The sequence below is a fragment of the Bos taurus genome, chromosome 17 (assembly GCF_002263795.3).
Source record: "Bos taurus isolate L1 Dominette 01449 registration number 42190680 breed Hereford chromosome 17, ARS-UCD2.0, whole genome shotgun sequence".
NCBI lineage: Eukaryota > Metazoa > Chordata > Mammalia > Artiodactyla > Bovidae > Bos > Bos taurus.
In genome coordinates, this window is record NC_037344.1 from 60,240,697 (window position 1) to 60,255,105 (window position 14,409).

The 14,409-nt window shown below is 43.2% G+C and overlaps 1 non-coding gene across 1 annotated transcript; it reads right to left on the reverse strand.

Annotated features, from left to right (window-relative positions):
* Positions 1-2,950: 2,950 nt before the first annotated feature.
* Positions 2,951-3,023, reverse strand: TRNAG-GCC (transfer RNA glycine (anticodon GCC)). Its single transcript has one exon. It is a non-coding gene; the product is annotated as a tRNA-Gly (tRNA).
* Between the last annotated feature and the right edge of the window lie 11,386 nt (positions 3,024-14,409).

Genomic DNA, 14,409 nt, shown 5'->3' on the forward strand with positions numbered 1-14,409 from the left:
CAGAAGTAGGTCAGGCACATCCCTCAGCCCTTCTTCACAGGAAACCTGTCCCTGGACTCGGGGCTTCAAAAGGATTTGGTCCCACCTCCTGTCTTGCTCCAACTCCTACAGCCATTCCCATACATCCTAGCTGGTCTTCACTCCTGGAGCCAGCTCTAAGCCCTGAAAGGTAATGGGGTGTGAGAATATGGTTTTGGAAAATTGCTCGGTTAAGATCCGGATGCAGAGCTAGGGTTCCTGTGGGGAGTCCTTTCACATAGGAGCTGGGGCAGTTACCAAACTTCCTCTTATCTGGGGACTGGGCTTCTGCCTGTGATGTCTTCCAACTTCAAATGCATTCCTCTGCTACCAGGGCAACGCCCCAGGAAGATACCAGGAATCCTATTTATTGGCCGCTGGGACTAACTCACGGCCAAATCAGCAAATAGCACTTGAGCACGGAGGATACCCAAGGTGCCCACTGCACATCCAAAATGCTAAGGTGTCAGTTCTGTATATGTGTGCGTATTATAAAAATTCAATTCAAAGCCTGTTTCAGAAGTGACATGGTGAAACTCTGTCTCCATCTCAGTTGCTTCTACAGATTTTCGATTTCCTTCTTCCCGGGCAATCCCAACTGTGGCTCCTTTCTTGTATATTTTCTGGACATAATCTATGCATAATTAATTTCTTCTTAATTAAAACTTTTGGACTCAATGTATAGCCATAGTCTACTGTGTGAGAGCCCAGGTGCCTGGATTCATATCCTGGGCCGAGACTCTTTTGTTTTGTGACTTTGGGCAAGTTCCTCAACTTCTCTGCCTTGGTTTTCTCATCTGTAAAATGGGGTGGTTACCTGCCTTAAAGGTTTCCTCTGAGAAGTAAATGTGACAAAACATACTAAGCATCTAGGATTTTGCCTGCTGTAAAGAAAACATGCAATGAATATTAGCTTTAAATATTAGAGTGAGTAATAAATTATTCACCCAGACCATTGCTGGAAAAATAAGTGAGGAATTAAGTTTCTACCATCAGAACAACTATCTTACAATTTGCAATGTTTGAAAAAGGGAATGATGCTAAAGATCTCTAATTCTGGCTTCTTACAAATAGAGAGATGAGGGTTGTGTTTACAAAATATAACCGATATTTCTGTTCCTCAGATGTGTGTGTGTGTGTTATCAAAAGTTGAAGGTAATGCCTGAACCCAGAATCTGGTTACTTTGAATGTGGGTTGGCCTCACTAAGCAGTGAAATTTGTATTAAACTTGATAATGTTTGTGGTCATATTAAAAAGTAGAGTGACATTTACGAATTTAACTTTAAATAAATTTAAGGCTGTAGCACACACTCTAATCCCATGGACCAATGAGTCTGAAGGGCTAAATGAGCCTGGGGTTGCAAAAAAGCCAGACTCGACTTAGTGACTAAGTAGCAACAACAATACTTATACAAGTCATATCAACGACTGACTTTGTAAATAAAATCTGGATAAAAATTCCTTCCCTTTCATAAGTGGGTTCTAACACTGTTTACTTAAGTTGACTGCTGCCTCTGCACCAGGGTTTTCTGTGTGGCCATAGGAAGATGGTATTTCCTCTGTATTCTTTCGGGAGAACTGGCAGGTTGGCAGCGGAGGGCTTTCTCAGGCCAGGGTCTGTGGTTTAGGATGTGGCTGGAAGTCTCTGTACCTTATGGAGATAAACAGTGAATGCTGGGTTCCTCCCTGGAGATGTGTTTTGTAAACAATTTCATAGTTCTTTGCAAAGGTCATCATACAGTTGGATGGTAAATGATGCTTTTTTCTTTCTTGGTTATTAGTAAGTCAAATCCATCCCTCCAGCCTTCCAGGAAAGAAGCCAAAAACATAGGAGGACAGCGAGATCACAGATACACTGAGTGCGAGCTTCTCATAGCAACATAAACAAAAACTCTGTGTGCTTTTTCTTTGCACTTGGAAAAAAGTCTTTAAATACGTAGTGCATAGATTAATAGATCTAATTCCTGTGTACTTAACGCCCAGAAAAAGAACTTCACATATTAACATGTGGTCATATCTGTTTCAAATCTTTTTTATTTTTACTAACAGAAGTAAAACATTATAAAGTTGAAGTGCTTTTTTTTCCCTTTTCTGATCTCATCTCCATATTTCTTCCTTTCCTTAGAGGTAACCACTATCGTAATTTTGGTGAAGCCTAGCAGTCCACATTTTTATATTTCTATAAAATATGCACTTCTTCAAAAGCAGTACAGAAATGTGGTTGGTACTTTTTGAATTTGCATGAGCCTCATATTCTGCATACAGTTCTCTGAGTTGCTTCTTTCACTCAATGTTAATTTCTGAGTTTAATTTATATTGCTAAATAGATATGTGACATAATTGAGAATATTATACAATTATATTTAATTCACTTTGGTTGCTACATAGCAATTCATTCTAGACTAATAAATTGAGGCTAACACATGCATACCACTCTCCACGTACCAAGCACTGTTCTAAGTGTTCTGTATAATGAATTCACTTTATCCTTATACCTATGAGATAGCTTCTATTGTCTGTTTGATTTTGGCCATGTCATTAAGCAAGTGGAATCTTAGTTCCCTGACCAGGGATCGAACCTGTGACCACTGAGTGCAAAGTCTTAACCATTGGACTGCCAAGATAGTTGCTACTGTTATTCTCATTATCCAGACAAGAAAACTAAGGCATACAGGGTTAAGTTACTAGCCCAGGGCACTTTCTCTGTTGATGGATATGTAGATTGTTTCCTTTTTTCACCACTATAAACAATGATACAGTGAACATCTTACCTGCTGCTTCTTATATACTAGTTATTATTCTGTGCACAAGAGTTTCTATCGATTAGATACCCAAAACAATTTGGGGGACTTAAAGTATGTACACTGCTGAGTTCAGTGTACATAAAAAACATTTCTTTTTGGCCACACCACATGGCATGTAGGATCTTAATTCCCTGACCAGGGATCGAACCTGAGCCCTCTGCATTGGCAGTGGAGAGTCTTGACCACTGGACCACCAGGAAATCCCACTAAATATTTTCAAGGTCATGTTTGTGTACGTGATCTCGGGCAGCCTTTGCTTTACCAAGCTTCACTTTCTTCCTTTGTATAATAAAACGGGGACATAAGAGCTAGCTTGTACAAGTTGAGGTGGGGATTAAAAGACCTATACGTGGTAAACACTCTATAACTAGTAGCCATGATAATAATAAGAAGTCTAATCAAGGATACACTTTCCAAAGTTAAATGACTTTTAGGCCCAAATCGGACAATTCTTAATCAGCAATAGGAACCTGTTAAATTTTTATATCAAACCACAGCAGACAACCCAGAGGGGGCAAAATGAAGCAGAACCTTGAAATATAGAATTGGGACACTCTGAGCCCCTTGGTGACTGCTGTGTGACCCTAGGCAGATTACTCGACCTTTCTGGGTGTCTAGTTCTCCAGATCTCAAGGAAAAAATAATTATAGTTTTTACCCTTGCCACATAAGGTTGCTATGAAGAAACAAAGGTGGGTGGGTGAAGGTGATTTCTTTATGAATTATTGAAAATAAAAGATTTTCAAGATATTGTTTTCTGTACCTTTAGATTTGGCTGGACATCTAGCAATGGTTTTTTTTTTTTTTCTGTTGCCTACCTATCCAAAGTATTTCAGGAAAAAGTATAACTTAACTTTTGAAATTGGTTTTCTGTAGGAGATAAGGGAACACATTCTAATGGTGTGCTAGGGAATTTTTCTAATTACTGTGCCAACTTCAAGTTCGTGAAAAATGCAAAGACTTTGTTTTTCTACATAAACTATTTTAGGTAGTAAAAAGATGAGAGGGAGAGGAAAATACAGAGATAGAACTCTATCCAACCATTGTTTTGCAAACAATTGGTTGCTTGATGGTATTTAATTAGTTGTTTGCAAAACATCTTGCCTGATCAAATTCATTGTCTTCCCTTTGTCTCTCTACCACCGCTGCCAAGATGTTATAACCCCCACCAGTTGTGCTTGAAATTTCTTCAATCAGTTATCGGCTAAATTCAGCTTCTTTTTATGTCAAAAATAGCTCACTGGTAGCCAACTGGCTTCTCTTCAAACTGGTTTGTCTGAGGCTGGAGCCTACCGGAAATGCTCCAGCCCCCACTCCTAGCCGAGCCCCACTGATGTCAGCTGGACTCGGGCCATTTTCATTTGCTAATAAAGCCCCAGAATCCATAGTGAAAGAACTGATGAAAGACGCTGATTGCTGCTGGTTGCCAGGAAACAATGCAACATCTCCTCTGGGGAAGGGAGAAAATCAGAAAGAAACTGAGCCAGGGTCCAAAAGTACTCTTTCAGCCAAGTCCTAATGGAACACTGGTCTTCGCTGATGGCTCAGGTGAAAGAATCTGCCTGCCATGCAGGAGACGCAGGTTTGATCCTTGGGTCGGGGAGGATCCCCTGGAGAAGGAGATGGCAACGCACTCCAATATTCTGGCCTGGGAAATCCCCTGGACGGAGGGACGCGGTGGGCTACAGTCCACGGGGTGTCAAGAGTTGGACACAACTTAGCAACTAAACCACCACCACCAAAGGGTATACTGGCTGGCTTGGTTTTCCAAAGATGGTATGGGAAGAACCAGGTTGGAGAGAGAAAGAGAGAGAGAGAGGAAGAAAGAAAGAGAGAGATTGGAAGCAAGTCAATGAAGAAACAGATGTTGTTTATTTGTGTAAATTAGCTAGGGGAAGAATGGAGACTGGGCATTCCTCAAAGAAAGAAAAAGGGGTTTGTATCCTCAAGTAGGATAAGGAAATGGCAATACACTCTGGTGTTCTTACCTGGAAAATGTCATGGACAGAGGAGCCTGGCGGGCTACGGTCCATCGGGTTGCGCAGAGTTGAACATGACCGAAGTGACATAGCACGCACGCACGCACGCATCCTCGGGTGGGATGAGAGGGAGCCTGCTACCTGCAGTGCGTAGGGTAGTTGTATCATGTCAGGCAGAAGTCCTGCTTTGTTGATGTCATTATTTGGAGATTAAGTGCGGTTTAAGGAGGTGTATATGGGTGTCAAGCTGACAAGGCATGGTGTGGGGACTTGGTCCTGAGTTTGTGTGCATTTATATGTTATGAAAATCATTGCTTCCTTAGATTTAGTGCTTATCAAACTCACTTCATGATTTTTGCTGTATCTAAGCTCCCTCAATTCTATTTTTTTAAAAATAGGTATTTCTTTGCTTATGTATTTGGCTGCCCTGGATCTTAGTTGTTGCATGCAAACTCTTAGTTACGGCATGGGGGATCTAATTCCCTAACTAGGGATTGAACCTGGGCCCCCTAACTGGGAGTTCAGAGTCTTAACCACTGGACCACCAGGGAAGTCCCTATTTTCTTTTTCATTCACTTTTCTAGACCTGAATATCCACTCTGGGCTCATTCTAAGCAACGTGAGTTTAGTGGGTTAGTCTTTCTAAAAAATAATGCCCATGAAAATGACTGTAGAAATATTAACCTGTTTTCCCAAAGTTTATCTGGTTACACTTAAAATCACCACAGGAATGGCCAGAGGGTGATGGTTGAAAACAAAGGATTTGGTGTCAGTCAGACCTAAATGAAATCCCGGCTTTAACATTTAGCAGCAGTGTGAGTTTGTCCAAGTTACATTTTGAGCCTCAGTTTTCCCCATCAGTAAAATGGGGATAATCATGTCATCTCTATGGGGTTATTGTGAGAGTTAAATAAGATGAGGCATGTTAAGTGTTTGCTGAACAAGTGCCTGGCACATCGAACTGTCCTCAACAGGTAAGTACAAGTATGTTATAGGCTGAATTGTGTCCTTTAAAAACGCGTATGTTGAATTTCTAACCTCTGGTCTCTCCGCATGTAACTGTATCTGGAGACAAGTCTTTTAAAGAGGTAATTAAGGCAAAATGAGGTCATAGAGGTGAGCCCTAGTCCATTCTGACTGGTGTCCCCATAACAGCAGAGATTAGGGCACACACAAAAACACAGACAGAGGAAAGACCATGAGAAGATCCAGGGAAAATGTGGCCATCTAAAAGCCAAAGAAAGGACTCAGAAGAAACCCAGATCTTGAACTTCCAGCCTCCAGAACTGTGATTTCCATTTCAGTTTCTGCTGTTTAAGCACCCCACACCCACGCCAGTCTGTGGTACTTTGCTATCGCAAGCTGAGCAGACTAATATAAAGGATATAGACTGTCTGGTCATGGCAGTCTCCATTTTACAGTCCTGGTGATTAGCCATGTACAGGCATGGATTTAGGCTTTATTTAGATCCAAGATGATGACACACAAACCACAAAAAATAGTAGTGGAAAGTGGGTTGAAGCACGGCCTTCTTGGCAAATTCACAGAAATGTTGTCATCTACAAATGTGGTTATCACACGAGAAGGGTGACTAATCCCCAGTGAGTGTAACTCATCATAATTTTTAGGTAAAGATTTTAGGATTTGGTGAAATGCAGTCATTTTTAATCAGGCTGAACTGTTCTAAATAGTTTCTGGCTCAGATTCATGGTTCAAGATGCCGTTAATGTTGTCAGATGTTTCTAATGGTTTCTCAGGCCTGAGAAATTCATGTTCATCTGAAAATCTTTTATCAGCTACTCTCTTTTGGCAAATGCCATTAACCCCCTTCCCTCATTACCACATGCCCTTCCAATCACCACCTAGACTACTTATATGATTTAGCGAATTCCAAAACACTTCTTAATTATGATTACCAGTCAGTGTCTATATTTTACCCACATGAGCTGTGAACGAAGTTGGCAGGATAGGGTATACAGTGTCAAATACCAGGGATGTTTGATGGTTTGATCCTTCTGGAATCAGTGGTCAATGAAGACTCATGAAGGAGTGTGAATTTGGGCTGGCCCCTCTAAGCCAGAATGAGATGAGAATTTGGATAGGTAGGTAGAAAAAAAGAGAGGCTATTTCAAGCAAGGAGAAGAGGTTGAGGAAAAATCAGAAGGCCTTGTATAGTAACTGTTTTATGTTCATCTTCTTATTAGACTGTGGGTGGGACCATTGAGAGTAGGAACCGGATTATATTTATTTTCATATACCTGTTGCCAAGCCAAGTGCCTGCAACCTAGTGGTCACAGAACATGGCAGTAATTGTCAGGACCCATGCAGTTCTCAACTGAGTCCACTCAGATGACTGAAGCATAACTCAAAGTGGCTTAAGTGAGAAAAAAAGTAGAAGGAGAGGATTTTATTGGCTCATTGCACTGGAAAGTCTAGGGGTGTGTCAGCTTCAGGCACATGTGTATCAAGGACCTCAACGATGTCTCTTCGTCTTTTGCCTCTGTTTCTCTCTGTTGGACTCATTACTAGATCAGGTATTCCAAGATAGTAGTTACTGGATGCTCTGGGTTTATAACTAACCAGTGCTCACCTTCTCCTTCTCTCTGTATACATATGTTCCATATATATGTTCTTATCCATAAACAGGAACCCATAACAGTATCCATTTCATAGGTGGTTGTGAAGATTAAGTTATAGTTAAAGTAAGTGGCACATTTAGGAAAATGCCTGCTACAATGGCCATACTCAAATCCTTTTCTGCATCTCGAGCTTTGTGTTTGTGTATCGGTATCTCTATTTACCTCTCCGTGTGGACAGATTCCATCCGGTGGCCCAGATGGTAAAGAATCTGCCTGAAATGCAGGAGACCTGAGTTCAACCCCTGGGTTGGGAAGATCCCCTAGAGAAGGGAAGGGCAACCCACTCCAGTATTCTTGCCTGGAGAATTCAATGGACAGAGGAGCCTGGTGGGTTACAGTCCCTAGGGTCGCAAAGAGTCGGACATGATTGAGTGACTAACATGGTCCTGATAATAATGGTTATTAATAGATTCCACCCTTTATTTGCAAGTAAAGACCCACATGATCCTTTGCAGATTAACACTGGAGAGAAAACCAGGGAGAATGCAATTGATACAGAGTTGTCCAAGCCCCCTTTTCATTTGCGGTTGAGCAGCGTAACATTAGAATTTGAGATTCTTGAGGGCAGAGATGTTTACTGATTTTGGTCACTGTTTCAACTTCAGCATGAAGAATAGTTCTGGGCACACAATAGACACTCTGCTAATGTCTTTTGAAATCACAAGCCCCTGCTTGATAGCCCTGGAGGTTGGAATAAGATGGGGTTAAAGTACTACATGAATTTCAGGTATAGCTCAAATCTCTTCCAGCTGGTCCAGAGAAATGGATGGAGAAGATGGTCTCAGCTTTAGCCCTCTGGGGCATTAACTAAGTGCCAACATTTGAGCTGAAGTGGGGTGTAAAGGGAACAGCAGTGACTAAAGCTTAGCAAATGTAGTCTCGTGGGTGCCTTGATCTGATTCACTACTTAGGCTTGAAATTACACTCAATTTCCTGCCTTTGTGCTATTCTCTATGTGGTGTGCCAGGCACTCCTCAAGCCTTACTTATAATCCTCGAAATCTCCCTACAAGGTGGGTGTTCACAGTCTCATCACTTGAGAAATAATCTACTGAGGACTGGCTTTTTTTTTTTTTTGCTTTCCATTAAAAGGCCTGAATGCTTTGTTGTGGGTTAAAGGAAACAAGCTTTCTCAGTTCTACACATGGACCACAGAGAGGAAGAGGGACGATTCTCCACACATCTGCTGGCCCTCTGTTGGTGGTGTGCTAAGTGATAAACATGAATATCTTACTTAATCCTCTCAGCAATCCTAGAAGGGAGCTATGAGTAGGTCCATTTCACAGAAGAGGAAAATGAGGCTTAGAGAAGTTTAGTAACTCACTCATGGTCACCCAAGTCCACTAACGCCTTTCACAGGGCATTCAGCTGTGTCACAGAATCCATGGTTGGCACGAGAATGAAAGCAAGTGCCCAGGGCTGCTGAGATATGAGAACTGGACTGCAGCTGGTATGAGCGACCACTTGCCCGACCTTCTGCTCACCCAGATCCAAACAGATGGTAATGACTTCCAGCCAGAATGTGGCCAGAGAGATGAAAGGGCTTAGTTCAGATTTCCCAACCCTTAAGTCAGCCACCTTGACTTTTCGACCATTTTTTAAAAATATAACTTTCTTTATTTATTTGGGTTGTGCTGGGTCTTCGTTGCTGTGCGGGCTTTTCTCTGGTTGTGGTGAGTGGGGGCGGGTTTCTTATCTCAGTGGCTTCCCTTGCTGCAGAGCACAGGCTCCAGGGCCCCCGTCTTCAGTAGTGTGGCACGTGGGCTCAGTTCTTGCGGCCCCCGGGCTCTAGAGCACAGGCTCAGTAGTTGTTGTGCACGGGCTTAGCTGCTCTGCTGCATGTGGGATCTTCCCGGACCAGGGACTTGAACCCGGGTCTCCTGTTTTGGCAGGTGGATTTTTTGCCACTGAGCCACCAGGAAAGCCCTGGACTATTTTTTTTTTAAAGCCTTTCTATTAAATTAATCTTTTTATTTGGCAGCATGGAAAATTTATTTCTTAGTTGCAGCATGGGGGAACTCTTAGTTGTGGCATGTGGAATCTAGTTTTCCAACCAGGGATCGAACCTGGGTCCCCTGTATTGAGAGTATGGAGTCTTAGCCACTGGACGACCAGGGAAGTTCCTGGACCATTCTTTGAGCCGTCTTCAAGATCCAGTGGGAGAGAACCTGTAAGTCAACTCTGAGCAAGATCATCCCCTAGCTTAAAAACTTCCTGGGGGTCTCTTGGTATATTACAGCCCCCAATGGTTTGCTTTTCCTTTTTAGGGGTGTGGAAGGGGAAATAAGGCTTTTGATATAAATAAATGGAGACTAACATTCTTGTGAAAAGAGGATGTTGTCCTCGTGATCCATATGGGCTGTGCAAACACCTTCCTTTATTGAAATGCAAGTTGCTCCAGGTCCATTACTGAGATCTGGCAGATGAGTCAACACATTCCCTCCAAGTCTCTTTATGTAAATCAAGGCATGGCTACTGGATGAGCTATGAGGGCGGGGGTGAGTGGGCAGTGGGAAGCCTGAACCGTGACAGCCTGCAGCTGCATTGTCCTAAAAATGATCCCCAGATCTCTCCAGGTGTTTGACCCAACACCACCGTTGCTTTTGGGTGTTGAGCTGCTGGAGACATTTTGCCATCTTAGCTTCATTCACTGCCACGGGGCAGACACTTCCTTGGGAACACAGCACGAGCTGATATCTCATCCAGAAGCTTCCTCTTTCCAAAGAGACATGCCCCTCCTTTCCCTCGAGACTTGAGTGATCCAAGGCAGAAATTTAGGGTGATGTTTCTTGCTTGACAAGTGTCATCTCCTAGACTGGCTGTAGGACTCTGACATAATACATTTCTGTTGTGTAAGCCACTCAGTCTAGGGTGCTTTGTTATAGCCGCCCTAGGAAATAAACACAGCCCTGGAGGAGAGGGAGACACTGAGGATGACCCTGTGAATAAACCTCACCCAAACTCAACTGACCCTCTGCAGACAGTCCTTTCTGCAGTGGCCACATCTGTGCCTCTGGTGACCAAGAAGAGTTCAGGGTGGCTCATTTCAAACCTCTCCTTCACTAGAGCAAGTCAAAGGACGTGCCTGATTAAAAGTTAGAATTCCCTCTGCTTGGAAAGACCAGCTTGGAATTGTACTAGCTCATCTGGAAGTAGATGCCATACAATATGTTTACCGGCATCCATGTACAGATGGAAAGCATATAGATCTGTTTATTTTTAGTTACAAGCTAAATATCAGATACAGATTTAGGCCAATGGTTACAGCAAATTCACCACAATAGCTAACATTTACAGATCACTCTACAGATCACTCACCTGGTAGCTTTTCATGTATTATCTCATTCAAACTCTTCTAATAATTCTAAGAGGGGACACGACTATTATCTCTTTTTACATGTGAGAACACTGAGTCTTAGCAATGTCAGGAGCTTGTCATTTTGGGCAGGTTTCCCCTGGGGAAGCAAGATGGTTATCAGCAGTGCTAGGCATTCCATCCTTAAAATTCTAAGTCCAGTAAACAGAGACTTTTTTTTTTTTTAATTGAAGTGTACTTGATTTGCAATGTTTCAGGTGTCCATAAAATTGTTTCAGTTATATATATACACACACACACACACACACATGGGCCCACTCTAATATTCTTGCCGGGAGAATCCCAGGGACAGAGGAGCCTGGCGGGCTACAGTCCATGGGGTCTCAAAGAGTTGGACACGACTGAGCGACTAATATATAAATTATCTTCCAGATTCCTTTCCATTATAGGTTATTGCAAGACATTGAATATAGTTCCCTGTGCTATATAGCCAGAGACCTTCTTTTCTCAGTATTTCTGGCCGAAGTCCCACAGTAGTCTCTGATTGGATAGGATTTGGACACATGCTCATTGTTGAGCCAATCACTGTAGCTGGGGGATGGAATATGCTAATTAGTGGTGTCTTGGGTAATTGAAGCAGGGGTTGTTTCGTGGTATCAGGATGCTGTATACAGAGGCGTGGGTGAATGCTGTCTACTCTGGCCTGATAATTTAGGTTGTGGAATAACCTGCCTTAGTGTTTCTCAGAAGAATCTCACTCACCCTGCCTCATTAAGCCCAGATCTATGTGTTCCACATGAACCAGGAAATTGCTTCAGTGTAGACCTGACTTAACAGAAGTACTCCCTCACTCCTTGTCTGCTCTAGTTTCCATGGTTTGAAGCCAGAAGCACCAATCTATTTCTCATGCTTTAAATAACCAACCCTTGAAATTAAAGCCCAAGCCTGAAAATTTGTAATTGGAAATTTTAAATGAATGCCATTTCTTTCTAAAAAAAAAATATTAAAAAAAATTTATTTTATTTATTTGACACTCCCAGGTCTTCGTTGCAGTAAAACGCCTTTTCTTAAAAACTGGAATGGGGGAATAGTCGGGGTGGATTTAGCACAAGACCTTGTATCAGCTACCTACTACCATGATAAGGCTATGGAACAAAGACCTAGTAACACCAGTGGCTTACGACAAGGATGTTTATTTTTGCTTACAAAATTTTAATTAACTAATTAATTAAATTAATTAAATCTTAAAATTGAATTAAAAATTTAAAGTTTAGTTAATTGATTAAAATTAATTAATTGCTCGATTATTTTGGCTGCACTGGGTCTTAGTTGCAGCATATGGGATGTAGTTCCCTGACCAGGGATTGAACCCAAGCCCCGTGCATTGGGAACGCAGCATCTTAGCCACTGAACCACCTGGGAAGTCCCTCCATTTAGTCTTTCAGCCATTCACTCTATGAGCATTTCTTGATGGCCTGGGAGCTGGGCGACAATTATACATTTCCTGCCCCTGAATGGATATTATCTTATGGAAATCAGACCTGGAAGTCAATGGTTACAACTTAAGTTCTTAAGCACCAGCAGTCCAGGGAGGACCCCTGTCCGATAATAATGAAATTGCAAAGGAGAGTCACTCTCTTCTTCTCAAGCAGGAACTGGGGCCAATGGTCTCTGGGCCCTTCAGACCGGGTCATGAATAGTTCTTGCCTCGTTCTTCTGTCCTTTCCCTGCCTCCCATGCCCCCCAAACCTTAATCATTGGAGGCCCAGCTCCTCCCTCCAGACATTGTAAGTTGGTACTAATGCTTCCCAGCGGACCAGCTACACATATGGCTCTTGAGTCTGGTCCGAATCCTTTTCTCCCTTCTCCTCTTCCCATCCCAGGCTGCACCTTCACTGAAGCCTGCCTCTTCTCTTCCAGAAAGGACTGGCCTTCTTCAGAATAGTGCATTCACCAAGCCTTACTCGAAGCCAGATGCTTGGCAGACACTAGATCATATCTTCTTCTCTCAGAGGGGCTATCTGAGGCTGGTATTCTAATGAGTCCCATTGTACAGATCAAGAAACTGAGGCTGAGAGCAGTGAAGAGACTTGTTTGGTTGGTCCAGCACCAGGAAGTGACAGGGTCAGCGTTTGAGCCTGCGGTGGAGCCTGGGAGCTGAGGAACCCACACACTCAGCTTCCTCTCCAGGCCTTTTCTAGCCCAGGTATCTGCACTCTCCTCACTTCCTGGTCACAGTTTTGGTCTAGATTTGCTCTGAATATAATTGAATATAAGAAATGAAAATATAATACAAGTGTCCTTCTCCATGAACCTAAATGAGAGAAGTGGAGAGACTAGCCTAGAAAATTTGGGTTGAAAAACAGCCCAGCAAATGTGCCTTGTCAGCTGATTTTTTTCTCGGCTCCCTGAATCTCCCCATCTCACTGGGAGCCCAGTTCTCCTCCTCCTCTGGCTCCTGTGAGCCTCTACCCAGGGCGAAACAGGAGGTCAGGCAGTGGGCAATGGGCCAACAAGATCAGCTAGAAACAGCTTTTTTTTTTTCTTCCAGTGACGGGTCCACACCCAGGGCGCATAAATCCTTTCTTTTATTTTTATTATTATTACAGCTCAGGGTCTAGCATGGGCCGTAAACGGATTTAAGAGGCTGCAAGAATATAGAATTTAATATAGTTGGCACCATTAAATAGTGGCACAGCAAACCCACTTGGAGAAGTGCGACCCCCTCCCTCAGCAACGCCCCCCTATGTCCTCTCACCTCCCTCCCTCCCAAAATCCTTCTGGCCAAGGTTTCCCCCTCCCCTCCCTCAGGAGAGGGGGAAGGGCAGAGGGGGATGGAGCGGAGGCAAGAGAGGAGAGTGCCTGCAGCCCCAGTGGAGAGGGCATTGGGCAAATGGCCAATTAGGGACACTTGGGGAGATGGGACAGAGCTTTCTAGATAAAACATGGTTTTTTATCAGCCTATAAAAATACCACTTTCACTTATCTGCTGGCTCCTTGTCCAGGCTCCTGGGAACAGACAGAAGGGGGCACTGAAGAAAGGCTAGAGGACAAGGCAGGGACAGTCTGGGGTGGGGGCATGTGCTGCAGGCAGGGAGGAAGCGGTCCTGAAAGCCAAAAACATGCTGCGGGGAGGTTTTCTTCCCTCCCAACTTATCACCCTTCAGGCTTCTATTCTTATTTCAGGGAGCGGGGAGAGTCCTATAGTCCTGGGCGTCTTCTGCATTTTATCAGTTCCTTATATATGCTTTGTCTATGTCTTGGGTCTGAATGCATCTGTTATGATATCTTCAATCGATATTCATCTAGCACAGACTATGTAAAAAGGATGGATGCTGTGTTGAATAAGGCAGTCATGATCTCTGTCCTCCGTAGTTTAGAGCCTGTGGCAGTGGCAGATGATTAACAAGCATGTAGCGAAGATGATAGGAGGAGACATCATGAGGAGAGCTGGGAGCAGAGGCAATGGCATATGCAAAGGTCCTGGGGTGGGAACGGAGGTTGGTGCAAATGAAGAACTGACAAGGAAGTGGACAGAATGTGGTGTCAGAAAGTGGGCAGGAGATGGGGCAGGAGGAGCAGAGAAGGGACTTGCCTTAAAAATACAGAAATGATTTTTTTTTTCTTTTTTGGGTTGCATCGACAGGCTTGTGG